We start from the raw sequence: 13744 nt of genomic DNA on the forward strand, positions 1-13744 counted from the left end.
GCAGAGTTTACTTGTTTGAGAAGGAGTGGCTTATTCAAAACTAAGATTTATGTAATCTGTTTGTTCCCAGGCAAAATTGGATGTGATGCAATTCCAAATTTCACCACATGATGGTGCCCAATTTTGACTTCATAGGACATATTAAACACTTAGCTTGTTATTATGTTCAAGGTAATCAGATTTGTTTATCATTCTAATGGCCTCTTCAAAACTATTCTGGATTACTACTTTGGATCTATTCTACATTACTTGGCAACAACATACTCTGTAACAGATTAGGCAGTATAATCACATATGTTAACTTGAGAGTGCCCACACTCAATCTACTTATCGTGATGTGTTAAATCAATTACTGTTAGACATTATTTGTCTGATAATCTACCAAATCTTTGAATTGAAGAATTTGTGATTTAATTAATAGCTTGTTCAGGGTAATCAGACTTGTATATAATTCTAATGGCCTTCTTTTGAAAACTATTCTGAATTACAACTTTGGATCTTATATTACTTTGCAACAATCTACTCCGTGACAGATTAGGCAGTATAATCACATATGTTAACTTCAGTGCCCACACTGTATTTATTTATGGTTATTTGTTAAATCAAGTACTGTTAGACATGAAATAGGAAGTGTTTAACATAAATGTTATGGCTACTCACCATTGTAGCTCGCTCCTGATCAATGATACGAGCCTCTTCTTGCAGTGGAAAACTTGCAGCCAACAAACACCGTGGAACCTAAAGGAATGAAATTAAACATTAACATTTCGCCTCGACCAATTTTCACACGTACAACGCAACGCGGCTACACTTCTGCTATTACAAACGTAAATCTCCTTAAACACAATGAGTGTTACTTACCGTGTACGCTCTAGACGGTCCAGTTGCAAGCAGAAAATAAAGATATTTCTGTTGATAATCGTCGCTGCTCAGTGGCTCACGGCCATCGCGCCAACAGATTTGAATTTTGGCGGAGGTTCGGGCAATTACGTCATATCCGCGGCATTTGACTGCGACGTAATACCCGCTTATCTGAAACGGCAGTTAAAAGTAGAGTTACATCAAGTTTTCTTGGAACCTAAACGAATGAAAGAAAACTATCATTTGGCCACAACCAACATTCACAGATACAACACAACGTGCGGGGTTGAGGTTAAAGATTGAGTGAAGGGCCCTCGTTTTAAACTACTGTTTTGAAAAGGAGTGGGAACAAGTAAGACGTATTTAATTTATTTAATGGGAAGTAGTAAGACTTATTAAATTTATTTAATCTACTTTTCTTCCCAGGCAAAATTTGATGTGCTGCAATTCCAAATTTCCAAAGTGAATGAAGGAATGAAGTCCTTTAAATTATGATTTTGTATAAATACTAGGCATTAACACAAAATCGACGGCACAAAATGGGCAGACTTTACTTGTTTGAAAAGGACTGGTTACAAGACAGACTTTTTTAATTTATTTAATGGGAAGAAGACTTATTTAGTTTAATTGATCTATTTTTGTTCCCTGCCAAAATTCGATTTGCTGCAATTCCAAATTTCCAAAGTGAATGAAGGAAAGAAGTCGTTTAAATTATGATTTTGTTTAAATACTAGGCATAGACACAAAATCTACGGCACAAAATGGGCAGACTTTACTTGTTTGAAGAGGACTGGTTACAAGACAGACTTTTCTGATTTATTTAATGGGAAGAGGACTTATTTAGTTTATTTAATCTATTTTTGTTCCCTGGCAAAATTGGATTTGCTGAAATTGTATTTTGCCAAATCTCGATTTGAGACCTGATAGGAAGTATTAAACGCTTAGTTAAATCAATACAAGTTGGTAATAAGAGCGAGTAATGTTGGTTGAACCGATGAATGAAGGTTGAAAGCAATTTAAATTATGACTTTGTATAAATACTAGATATTAACAGAACATCTACTGCGCAAAATGGGCAGAGTTTACTTGTTTGAGAAGGAGTGGCTTATTCAAAACTAAGATTTATGTAATCTGTTTGTTCCCAGGCAAAATTGGATGTGATGCAATTCCAAATTTCACCACATGATGGTGCCCAATTTTGACTTCATAGGACATATTAAACACTTAGCTTGTTATTATGTTCAAGGTAATCAGATTTGTTTATCATTCTAATGGCCTCTTCAAAACTATTCTGGATTACTACTTTGGATCTATTCTACATTACTTGGCAACAACATACTCTGTAACAGATTAGGCAGTATAATCACATATGTTAACTTGAGAGTGCCCACACTCAATCTACTTATCGTGATGTGTTAAATCAATTACTGTTAGACATTATTTGTCTGATAATCTACCAAATCTTTGAATTGAAGAATTTGTGATTTAATTAATAGCTTGTTCAGGGTAATCAGACTTGTATATAATTCTAATGGCCTTCTTTTGAAAACTATTCTGAATTACAACTTTGGATCTTATATTACTTTGCAACAATCTACTCGGTGACAGATTAGGCAGTATAATCACATAAGTTAACTTCAGTGCCCACACTGTATTTATTTATGGTTATTTGTTAAATCAAGTACTGTTAGACATGAAATAGGAAGTGTTTAACATAAATGTTATGGCTACTCACCATTGTAGCTCGCTCCTGGTCAATGATATGAGCCTCTTCTTGCAGTGGAAAACTTGCAGCCAACAAACACCGTGGAACCTAAAGGAATGAAATTAAACATTAACATTTCGCCCGGACCAACATTCACACGTACAACGCAACGCGGCTACACTTCTGCTATTACAAACGTAAATCTCCTTAAACACAACGAGTGTTACTTACCGTGTACGCTCTAGGCAAAATTGGATGTGATGCAATTCCAAATCTATCTGAAACGGCAGTTAAAAGTAGAGTTACATCAAGTTTTCTTTTTTAATCAACACAATCATTTACAACCGTTGACCAGAAAGAATCGTCGAAATTCGACGTCCCCCACAAACGCCACGCTCACTCGCTTTTCAGGGCAACAAAAGTACTTCTTTTTAAAAACGATGAGTTGTACTTACCGTGTACGCTCTGGACGGTCCAGTTGCAAGCAGAAAATAAAAATATTTCTCTTGTTAGTCGTATGTTACCATCCGCTGTGTCTTTGTCAACATCGCCGCCATTTTCCTACTTCCTGCTGCGAGCCACGCCCACGGATTTAAATTTGGGCGGAAGCTCTTTCCATTGGCGTCGTTTTCGCGTATAGCAAATCCGATTGGTTGGGAAGGGGGCACGGTTATGCAGCCGAGGAGTCCTGTGATCGGTGGGATGTAAAGTAGGCGTCGACGTCACGTCCGCGTCACGTGACCACGACGTGGCAGACGTCAAATAGCAACCGCTGTTTTGTTTAGTAGACTTACAGTTGTTATGCATTGACATAATGGCGCACACACCAAATAGATTTAAATAAATTAAATAATTCTTCTGCCCACTCTCTTTTAAACAAGTTAACTCTCCCCGCGGATTTGAATTCCGGCGAAAGTTACGCCCATCGACGTCACGTATGTCACGTGACCACGACGTGGCAGATGTCATATAGCAACCGCTGTTTTGTTTAGTAGATTTACAGTTGTTATGCATTGGCATAATGGTGTGCACTCAAAATAGATTTAAATAAATTAAATATTTCTTCTGCCTACTCCCTTTTAAACAAGTTAACTCTGCCCACGTCCATTGACGTCTTGTCTGCGTCACGTGACCACGACGTAGCGACGTCATATAGTAACCGCTGTTTTGACCAGTAGACTTAGTTATTATGCGTTGACATAATGGCGCACTGGTTAGCATGGCCACCTCTTAAGCATGATGATGCGGGTTCGACGCCTGATCAATGTTAGCATGGAGTGAGCTGAAGTGCATGGCGCTGAAGATTTGAATCTTTGAAATGCGCTGAGGTCTGACATATCAGGCAGAATGGTTTGCCATCACGTTCAACAAAAAATAGAAACTTTCCCACTCTGATTAAAACGTCCTGTGTTCATCTACGTATTTTCGTTTTGCTGTGCATCTTTTCCCTGCCATTTCGAGAGCCCAATTGACACTCATAGTTTAAAGAAATGTGTTTGCCCATCCTACTTTGTGGAATTTCACCACATGCGCTTTTGACCAAAATACCAAATTGAACTCAAGTGAAGCCAACACGCACAACCCCCCCCCCCCCCACACACACACACAAATGTTGATATGAACATAAAAGAGCCGCATGCGGTTCGGGAGTTGCGGCTTGGCCAAACCTGTACTATACAACTTTATTTGTATAAAATTTTCACAACAGCTGTCACACAAACAAAGCGGGAAAAACCGAAGACGTGCGTGTTCCGCCCACGCTGGATTTATTTGCACCTTTGAAAAGACACCGTATTGCCGCAGATGTGGCAAAGAGTACTTTTGGGCATCTGAGACGGAAGGATGTCCAAAGCATCACGTCACCTGCTCTGGTAGGCATGGTGGTGGGACGTTGAGGTCAACCGCTTTGGGGTTGGCTGACTCTTTGATCGCAGGATGCCACACACTTGAAGACAGAAGCAGAAAAGCAGAGCTAAATGCAAAATGTACTCACCGGTGACTCCAATTTTTTTCCCCCCTGAAGAAACAGCTGGACGGGTGGCCCCGGCTGGCCAGTGGGACTCTTGTTATTCTGACCCTTTTTAGTGCGCGTTTGGGGCAACAACCGTTTTTTGTGGCGCTCTCTTCTGGTTCAAAAGTGCCCTGCATGTGAATTTGCTTTTCCTGCCTTCTGATTGGATGAGCGCCGGTGTGACGCGGTGCCTCTGTCACCGTGGCGGGGGGTATACGTTGGCATCGGAGCGTCTGCCAACGTCTGAGACCGGCTGGCAGTGTATCGGAGGTGTCGAGTGCGGTGCCGCTGGAGCTCACTCACCAGCTGGTGTTAGGGCCACAGAATGAAGGCCAAGGAGAAGAATAGAAAGAGAAACAGAAACTTCTCCTCCAATTGTTTGATTTGTCTCTTCTGAGCTTCGATGAATTCTTTCAGCTCTTTGTTCCTCTAGGACGGACAAATGGAAAGTGGCATTCAAAAGCCAGTAAGCGTGCAAGTAAGTGCCGGGCTGGCTTTGGGCCCTTACCTGTTGCGCGCTGTGCAGCAGATCCATTCTCTCTTGGAGGATGCAAGCGTCGCGCTCCCTCAACTCGCACATCAGGGCTCGCTTCCATTGGTCCACGGCGCTCCTAAGCTCTTCTCTCTGATCCGCCGTCAGCACGTCATTCACGCCAGCGTGGCTGGCTTTTTCGCCGTCCGTGGCGGGGCAGTCCCGCTGCGGTAGCGCCTCGTACAACATGGCCTCCAGCTCCAGGATCCTCTGGGCCGCAATCCTCGTCCATCAGTGGTCCGGCGGGAGATTTGAGGGCGGCTTACCTTATGAGCCTGGTCCATGGAACACTTCCTGAAGTCCAACTCTTCATCCAGGTAGCCCTTCTGCTTGCAGAACATATCCTAGCACAGCTCAAGGTCAGAATTGTTGGGGCACATTGCCGGAGTTCCCCTTGGCTGATGTCGCGTGTCTGTCTACCTTCTCACTTTCAATGTCCAACATCTTCTGTTGAAGTGTTGACTTGGTCACTTTGATGTATTCTAACCACTGAGGAAAGGCTGCTGTCACATAAGCAGAATGCGAGAGCGTGCGTGGACGTGCGCGTTACCTTCTCGGCTAGGGTGAGAAGGGTCCTGGCGTGAATCACGACCACCTGCTCCTCGCTGGTGAGATTCTGCAAGAGCCCAAAGGCACAGCGTCAACAAGCTTCTTTCAGCGCAAAGCCTTCCAAAAGTCACATTTGAGCCGCCGAGTCTCGTGGAGTGCGAACATAAGGAGTTCGACATACACTTACGGCGTTATAGCCCAGGATGTCCAGCTTCTTCATCAGATCACTGATGACGATGTCCGGGGGAAAGGCGCAAGGAGCAATGTAAGGTGTTCTGGGACCTCGGGTTAAGGTTAGGGTTGCGAGGGACGCCTTACGTACGCTCACGCCCTCGGCCTCGCAGTAGATCTGCAAAGGGCTGAGGCCGTCTGGGAAACGGACTTGCAGAAACTTCAAGACGGGGGAGCGCCACTCCCTCTCCTGAAAGGCAGAGGCATGCATCGTCCGTCCGTCCGTCCGTCCGTCCGTCACATCTCTGGCCTCAACACGCTTGTGCGAGTCTTCCCACCTCCAGCTCCAGGATGCGGAACTCAAGCAGTTCGTTTTGGTCTCGGATATCCTGGATGTGCTCTTTCAGACGCGCTTCTTCCGCCTCCATCCGCCTGACCTGAAAAGACAGTCAGACCTCATCTGCGGGGCTTCCCGACAGGTGTGACGCCAAGCGACTCCGCCCAGCGCCTTTCTTTCCGTCACCTTTTCGGCCAACTGCTGATTGCTCTGACGCAGCAGCTGCTTCTCCTCCACCCACTTGACATTCTAGAAGAGACAAACGCGTGGACAGCTTTGGAATGTTGTGTCATTTTCATCCACAAATTCTTTGGTTGACTGGAAAATGACATTTGCTTTTCTCCGCATTTTCCCAGCCACGTTCGGGGGGGGGGGGGGGGGGGGTTGGTCCAGTAATGCCAGACGGATGAGTGACTGAAGAATGTAGCTATTTTGTCTGAGAAAAAGGTGTGCTCATTGATGAGCTTACCTGTCCTTGTTGCTTCAGCGCTGACTCCAGATCTGCTACTCTGCTTTGATAGTGACCCATTTCTACCATCAGCTTTTCTCTGGTCTGAAAGGAGGAGGAGGGAGGCTCCTCCTCCTCCTTTCAGACCAGAGAACACCCGAGGCTGGGTGAGAACGGGGAGGCTGCGACCCGGCCGGGGGTTGCGGGAAGGGGCGCCACCTTGATCTCCTTCTCGGCGTCGTAGTCCCCTTTCGCTGGTCTGGGCTAGCAGAGCGTAGGCTCGTTGCAGCGCTTGATATTCTTGCGTCAGCTGGCGGTAGCGAAGCTCCGCCTCTTCATGCACACACCAATAGTACCAGAATCAGTCAGACCGGCGACAAAGCACCCGCGACGCAAAGACGAGTCCGATTCCAGGCTGAAGAGGAATGTTTGGTGCCAATACGCTGGCAGAAATGGCGGGCTACCTCTTCGGGTTCCGTGTCGGGGGTTCTGTCGGTGTGAAAAGACAAGGACGATCCGTCCGAGTCCACCAACACGTCTTCGTCGTAGCCGTAAAATGTTTCGATGACCTGCGGGCGCGGAAGCAAACATCTCTCTGAACAAACTGAAGCGACACCTCACGATGAATCGACGAGAGGAACGATAGCGAGAAAAAGGCCATTTCATCTTGCGCAACACCAAGCAGCCGCAAACAAACAGACTCACCTTACAGGACCTCACGCTTTGTTCCTCCTCAGAGATTCTCGACGTCGGTATCGTAGCAGCAAATCTCTCTCCTGTCGACACAAATAATCCGCCTTTGAGATTCTTTGGATGCAAAGGGAACGAACGGCTCCGGCGCAGAAACAAACGCGACTCACAATGACATTTCTGACATGAGCTCCTGTCTCCAGAGCCTGAAAAACACGTCACCGGCGATGATTGGAGGGACGCTCGTCTTTTCCAAAAGTGACAACTACAGGGTGTGTCAGGGTTTTCCAGATTATCTTTATCGTATCATTGTGTTGCTTTGACTTTGACTGCGACCTGTAATAAATAATATTATTTATCCCTTATTTATCCCTATCGCTTATCCCTTCCTACACAAAGTCGTAAAACACCCCTTGCTATGTTTTGACTAGAGGTCAAGGGCTTCCTCTATTCAATCCACTCTTACACCCACCCTGTTTCTCTTAATTAAAATGCTCGTGCAGGAGCCGAGAGTCAGACTTCATTCGTACAACGGATGGACTCTCCACCTGCAGGTGTCCAAAAGAACTTACTTGTCTCCCGTGTGGTTCTTGCAAAATAAGTTGGAGCGAGCGCAACTCTAACAGGGTGCATTTTGCCACTAGCTGCCTACGGACAATGACGTCGCGCTCGCGGCTCATGGTTGACGGGCTGAGCAGCCGGGCAAGTCCGTCGTTTTCAGCGCACAGCGAGTGGCAAAGGCGCTGACAAAACGGGAGCTTTGAGCTGCTGAAAACGGCAAAACAAGTCTAAAGCGTGTTCAAACGCGTGCGCACAATGCTCCTGCTTGAAAGGTCGGAATTTAAGGGGCCAATTTTTTGGATGGCGGCCGCCGGCCAAGCTTTGGACGGAAAAGGTTTCCTGGCGACAGCGAGCGAGCGCGGCGCTGCCGTACGTGCACCGAGTCGCCTGCCTGAAGACCTTGGACAAGTCGTCGATGATGTGCCGCTGCTCCACAACTTGAAGGAACTCCATTTCACCGTCCTGCTGGCCGCAACCGCGGTCCAGGTCATTGAGCGAACTAGGCCTTCTCTGTGGAACACAAATGCAGTGGACTCTGTTGGCACGCCGCCGTTGTCCGCGTCGACTTACCAAGCTTGCCATCTCCTCGTTCTCCTGGGTGACAAAGCGCACTTTGTTTTCAAGGCGACACAGCACCAGCGAGAGTTCTTCATTCTTCCTGCTCAGGCGTTTGTTTTTGTACAGGAGTGGCAGAAACTGGCTTTCTGTTTCTCTCAGTCGCTTTAGCTGCAAGCATGAAGTGCGGGATGTGAAAGACGCACAACACGCGGGCCAGAACGTATCCATTCCTTTTGCATCGGTTTGAACGGAATCGTGGCTTTGGCTCCCAATAAAAGACATCTACCAGGCAACCGACTCGCCGCGCCGCTCAACTAATAAGCAAGCGCAATGGGTGCCTCGCTGGATGGCGCGCATCAAACGTAGCGCAAACCTTCAAGCGTGCCGTCAATAAATTACCAGTTCATTGCGCTCTTCAGAAAGCAGGGCGTTTCGATCCTCCAGTTTCCTGATGACTGCGCTGAGCTCAGCGATTTTCAGATGAAACCGTCGCGTGTCCCGATCCTCCTGAGACTGAAAACGCCCCGCAACACACACACACAAGCACTCGTTCAAAGTTCAAAACTGTTTTTGTGCTACCTTCCTCCAGCAACGAACTAAGTCATGCGTACTGCAAGTGTGTGATGAGGTGGCTTACGCAATGAAGAGGATTGCTAGTAGCGGCGTTGACCCCACTTCCAGGGTAGTTTAGGCCCGCCCTTTGGGAATCCCTCAGGGCAGCGATCTGCTGCTCGGCAGCCTGAGTCTGCAGCTGAAGGCGGTGGACGTGGCCGGCCCCAGGGCTTCATCCAAAACACTAACCGCTCTGTCTTTCAGCTTGATCTCATCCGTCTGGATGTACAAACGGGGAGCGCTCAGGCAGGCGGGCAAACTCATTTGCCAGAATTGTGACAAAAACAAAGAGAGCAACCGGCCAATTTTTTTCTGGAATCGACTAGAACACCTTTGCTGTGACAAAAGCGAAGCGAGCAACCGGACATTTTCTTCTTGTGAAATAGAATAGAATAGAATGCCTTAGGTGTCATTGCACTGCAGGTATACAACGAAATTGGGAACATAGCCACGCACCGCGCATCTGATCAGTCCTACCAGTCGGCGGATCTCCCTCTCGCAGTCTCTCTTGGTTCGGCTCAGCTCCTCCCGATGCTGGTGATGAGCCGATCGGAGCTCGGCCGCTCGGGACTGCCAGGCCTGCTGGGCCGCTGCCAGGGCTTCTTCCGCGCTCCTGGTGGAGGCGACACCGCTCGGTCTCCCGACACCGCCGCGTCTCCTCCACCTCCGCCAGCAAAGCGCCCCCCCTCCTCACCTGAGCAGACATTGCGCCACACCGGGCCGTTGAGACCGCAACGGAGCGCCGCGACGCTTACTGGGGACAAGCTACACAATACGGTAGCGGCCGCATCGAAGCCCGACGTGGCGTGCGGATAGTCAGACACGGATAGAGCGGATCACCTTGTCCATGGAGCCGTCCCTCAGGCTGAGGACCAAGGCATTCAGTCGCTGGATCTCTCCATCTTTGATTTTGATCACTCTCATCAGCTCCATTTCATGCTGCCGCAGTAATGTCTCCCTGGTAATGGCTAACTCTTTCTGCTTCTCCTCATGGAGTTTGCTTTTGAGTTCCGTCATGGCGGCGGTGGCACGGTGGTGCTCCGCCCGCAGGTCCTGACTTCTCTCTCTCTCCAGACAGCTGACCTGACATGACTTAGACTTAGACAAACTTTATTGTCATCTTGTCTGCACATGGTGCATACAAAACGAAATTCCGTTGCATACGTCTTACAACAAAGTAGTGATATTGCAGTTGAATAGAAGTAACATATCCTATGAAAATATATATATATACATATATACTATATATATATATATATATATATTAAAAATAAGTATAAAGTGCAGCAGTGATAATTATGCAATAGTGCAAGTAGGCAAAACAGTATTCAAGAGTGTGCAGAGGAATGCTAAACCATGTATTAAACTTCTATTTAAAGGGTTTATACAAGTTCAGTAAAGTTGGTAGTGCGAGATAGTGCAAGATAGAGGTCCGTAGTGTCATAAAGTACAGTTCTGTGAATGTGTGATGCAGAGTTCAGTTTAGAGCTCAACAGTTCTAGTGTTCAACAGTCTGATGACAGCAGGGAAAAAGCTGTTGCAGAACCTGGTGGATCTGCAGCGGATGCTGCAAACCTCTTCCCAGAGGGCAGCAGGGAGAACAGTCCATGGTGGGGGTGTGATGGGTCATTGATGATGTTACGGGCACGGGACATGCAGCGCTGAGATGAAATGTCCTGAATGGAGGGAAGAGGAGCCCCTATGATCCTCTCTGCTGTCCTCACCACTCTCCTCACGTTCTTCCAATCGGAGGCGGTGCAGCCTCCACACCACACAGAGAGACAGCTTGTCAGAATGCTCTCTATGGTGCTCCTGTAGAACGTCCTCATGATGGGTGGGGGCAGGTGGGCTCTCCTCATCCTCCGCAGGAAGTACAAGCGCTTCTGTGCCCTCTTGACCAGTGCCGTAGTGTTCATAGTCCAGGTGAGGTCTTCTGTGATGTGGACCCCCAGGAATTTGGTGGTGCTGACCACCTCCACAGCTGAGCTGTTGATGATCAGTGGAGCGTGGTGAGGCTGTTTTTTCCTGAAGTCGACGATGATCTCCTTCATCTTCTCCTCATTCAGGATCAGGCTGTTTTCTCTGCACCAGCCCACCAGCTGCTCCACCTCCTCTCTGTAGTCCAGGTCGTTGTTGTCTCTGATGAGCCCCACCACCGTTGTGTCGTCTGCTGACTTCACGATGTGATTGGTGGTGAACCTGAGGACGCAGTCGTGTGTCATCAGGGTGCACAGCAGGGGGCTCAGGACGCAGCCCTGAAGGGAGCCTGTGCTGAGGGTGATGACATCAGAGGTGTTCTGTCCGACCCGGACTGACTGAGGTCTGTTGGTGAGGAAGTCTAGCAGCCAGTTGCGAAGGGGGGTGTTGAAGCCCAGGTGTTCCAATTTTCCTACCAGATGCTGTGGGATGATGGTGTTAAACGCTGAGCTGAAGTCCAGGAACAGCCTCCGCACATGGGTGTTCTTCTCCTCCAGGTGAGCCAGGCTCAGGTGAAGAACGGAGGAGATGGCGTCCTGAGTGGAGCGGTTTTGCCGGTCGGCAAACTGGAACGGGTCAAATAATAGGGGGAGTCTGGAAACGATGTGACCTTTAAGCAGCCTTTCGAAGCACTTCATCATAACCGGAGTCAGTGCAACAGGCCGGTAATCATTAAATGAGGTGATTTGAGGTTTCTTCGGCACCGGAATGATGGAGGCAGTCTTAAAGCACGCCGGCACTGTGGCTTGGCCCAGCGAGGTGTTAAAAATGTCTGTGATGACCCCAGCCAGATGACTTGCACATTCCCTGAACACACGCCCAGGAATGTTGTCGGGGCCAGGGTTGACTCTCCTCAGGGTCTTCAACACATCGGCGGAGTCAAGGCAGAGTACCTCCTCTTCCTGATGGGGGACAGTTTTAACTGCTGGAGTGCCGTTTAGTGCCTCGAACCTCCCAAAGAAGTTATTTAGACCATTTAGAAAGTCAGCATCAACTACACCCACCGGGGGGGGGGAGGGTGAGTTGTAGTCTGTAATCGCCCGTATGCCTTGCCACATACTCCTGATGTTTTTGACGTCGTGGAAACGATCCTGAAATTTTCGACTGCGGTCTCGCTTCGCTATCCTGATGGCACGGTTCAAGTTGGCTCTCGCTGTCCTCAGTGTCTCCTTGTCGCCAGACTTGAAGGCAGAGTTCCGCGCTCGTAGCGTTTGACGTACCTCCTCAGTCATCCAGGGTCGTTGGTTGCCCCGGGTGATGATATTCTTAGTGGTGCTGACGTCCTCGGTGCATTTGTTGATGTAGGCTGACACAGTCATGGCACACGCATGTCTAATCTACATCGGGAAAACTGGGAGGGAGGGAGGCAGGCAGGGAGGCAGGCAGGGAGGCAGGCAGGGAGGCAGGCAGTGTCTGTCTGTTGAGGTTTTCACCTTGTTCTTCTCCTGCTGAAGTTCTAACTGGACGTCCATCAGTTTGGTTCTCAGCTCGTCATTGGCGGCCTGAAGGGCGTCCGTTCGCTCCGCCTTGGCCCGCCCTGCCGGAGCTCGTTTGGACATCTCTTACTCGAGTCTCGCCCGGTCGTCAGTCAGAGATCACAACATTTGTACCTGGAGAGCACAAACGCAGCGCTGTTTTCCACTGGCTTCGAACTCAACTTCAATCGGTACCGTAACTTACAACATCATAAACATAGAACTAGCTTGACTTATTCATTGAATAAATGCATTTGGTTCTTCAAAACTGCATCACGCAACATAGCGTGACCGAGACGGCCGTTATCCACCTGCGTGAAGTTATTTGGTGAAATGAATGAGATGTTTAAGACACCATCGTTCTGTCTCTATGTAGATGAAGGTAAATAATCGATTGCTGAAGGTCCAAAGGTGTTGTGATAAACAAATAAACATATTAGTGATTAGTGACATATTTGTGATAAACATATTAGGCAGGATAATCACATATGTTAACGTGACTGCCCACACTGTATTTATTTATGGTTATTTGTTAAATCGAGTACTGTTAGACATGAAATAGGAAGTGTTTAACATAAATGGAAGACGAAAGGGGTACTCACCATTGTAGCTCCTGCTGGTCAATGATACGAGCCTCTTCTTGCAGTGGAAAACATACAGCCAACAAACACCGTGGAACCTAAAGGAATGAAATTAAACATTAACATTTAGCCTCAACCAACATTCACAGATACAACGCAACGCAAACTACACAAACGTAAATCTTTTTAAACACAATGAGTTGTACTTACCGTGTACGCTCTAGACGGTCCACTTGCAAGCGGAAAATAAAGATATTTCTGTTGATAATCGTCGTGTTTGTATCCGGTGTCTCGCTCAAGGCCATTGCGCCCACAGATTTGAATTTTGGCGAGAGTTCAGCCTATTGACGTCATTTCCGCGGTGTAATACCCGCATATCTGAAACGGCAAAGTTAAGAGTAGAGTTAAATAAAGTTTTTAGTCAACGCAATAATTTACAACCGTTGACCAGTCGAAATAATCGTCGAAATTTGGCGTCTGTGGCTGGAAGCAGACGCCGAGTTCGACATTCCTCCCAAACGCCACACTCCCTCGCTTTTCAGGGCTAAAAAAAAACAGTTGTAATTACCTTGTACGCTCTAGACGGTCAAGTTGCAAGCTGAAAACAAAAATATTTGCCTTGTTAGTCATCGTGTTACTAACCGCTGTGTCTTGTTTGCCAGAACTGCCGCTTTCC

The 13744-nt window shown here is 47.5% G+C and overlaps 1 long non-coding RNA gene across 1 annotated transcript; it reads right to left on the bottom strand.

The window, feature by feature from the left end:
• Positions 1-6823: 6823 nt before the first annotated feature.
• On the bottom strand, positions 6824-7928 carry LOC148383087 (uncharacterized). The gene is made up of 4 exons (XR_015853533.1): positions 7475-7928; positions 7320-7390; positions 7079-7183; positions 6824-6947 (listed from the first exon to the last, which is right to left on the bottom strand). It is a non-coding gene; the product is annotated as an uncharacterized LOC148383087 (long non-coding RNA).
• Between the last annotated feature and the right edge of the window lie 5816 nt (positions 7929-13744).

The sequence above is a fragment of the Syngnathus floridae genome, chromosome 17, assembly GCF_059516105.1.
Source record: "Syngnathus floridae isolate MCC-2025c chromosome 17, RoL_Sflo_1.0, whole genome shotgun sequence".
Lineage (NCBI taxonomy): Eukaryota > Metazoa > Chordata > Actinopteri > Syngnathiformes > Syngnathidae > Syngnathus > Syngnathus floridae.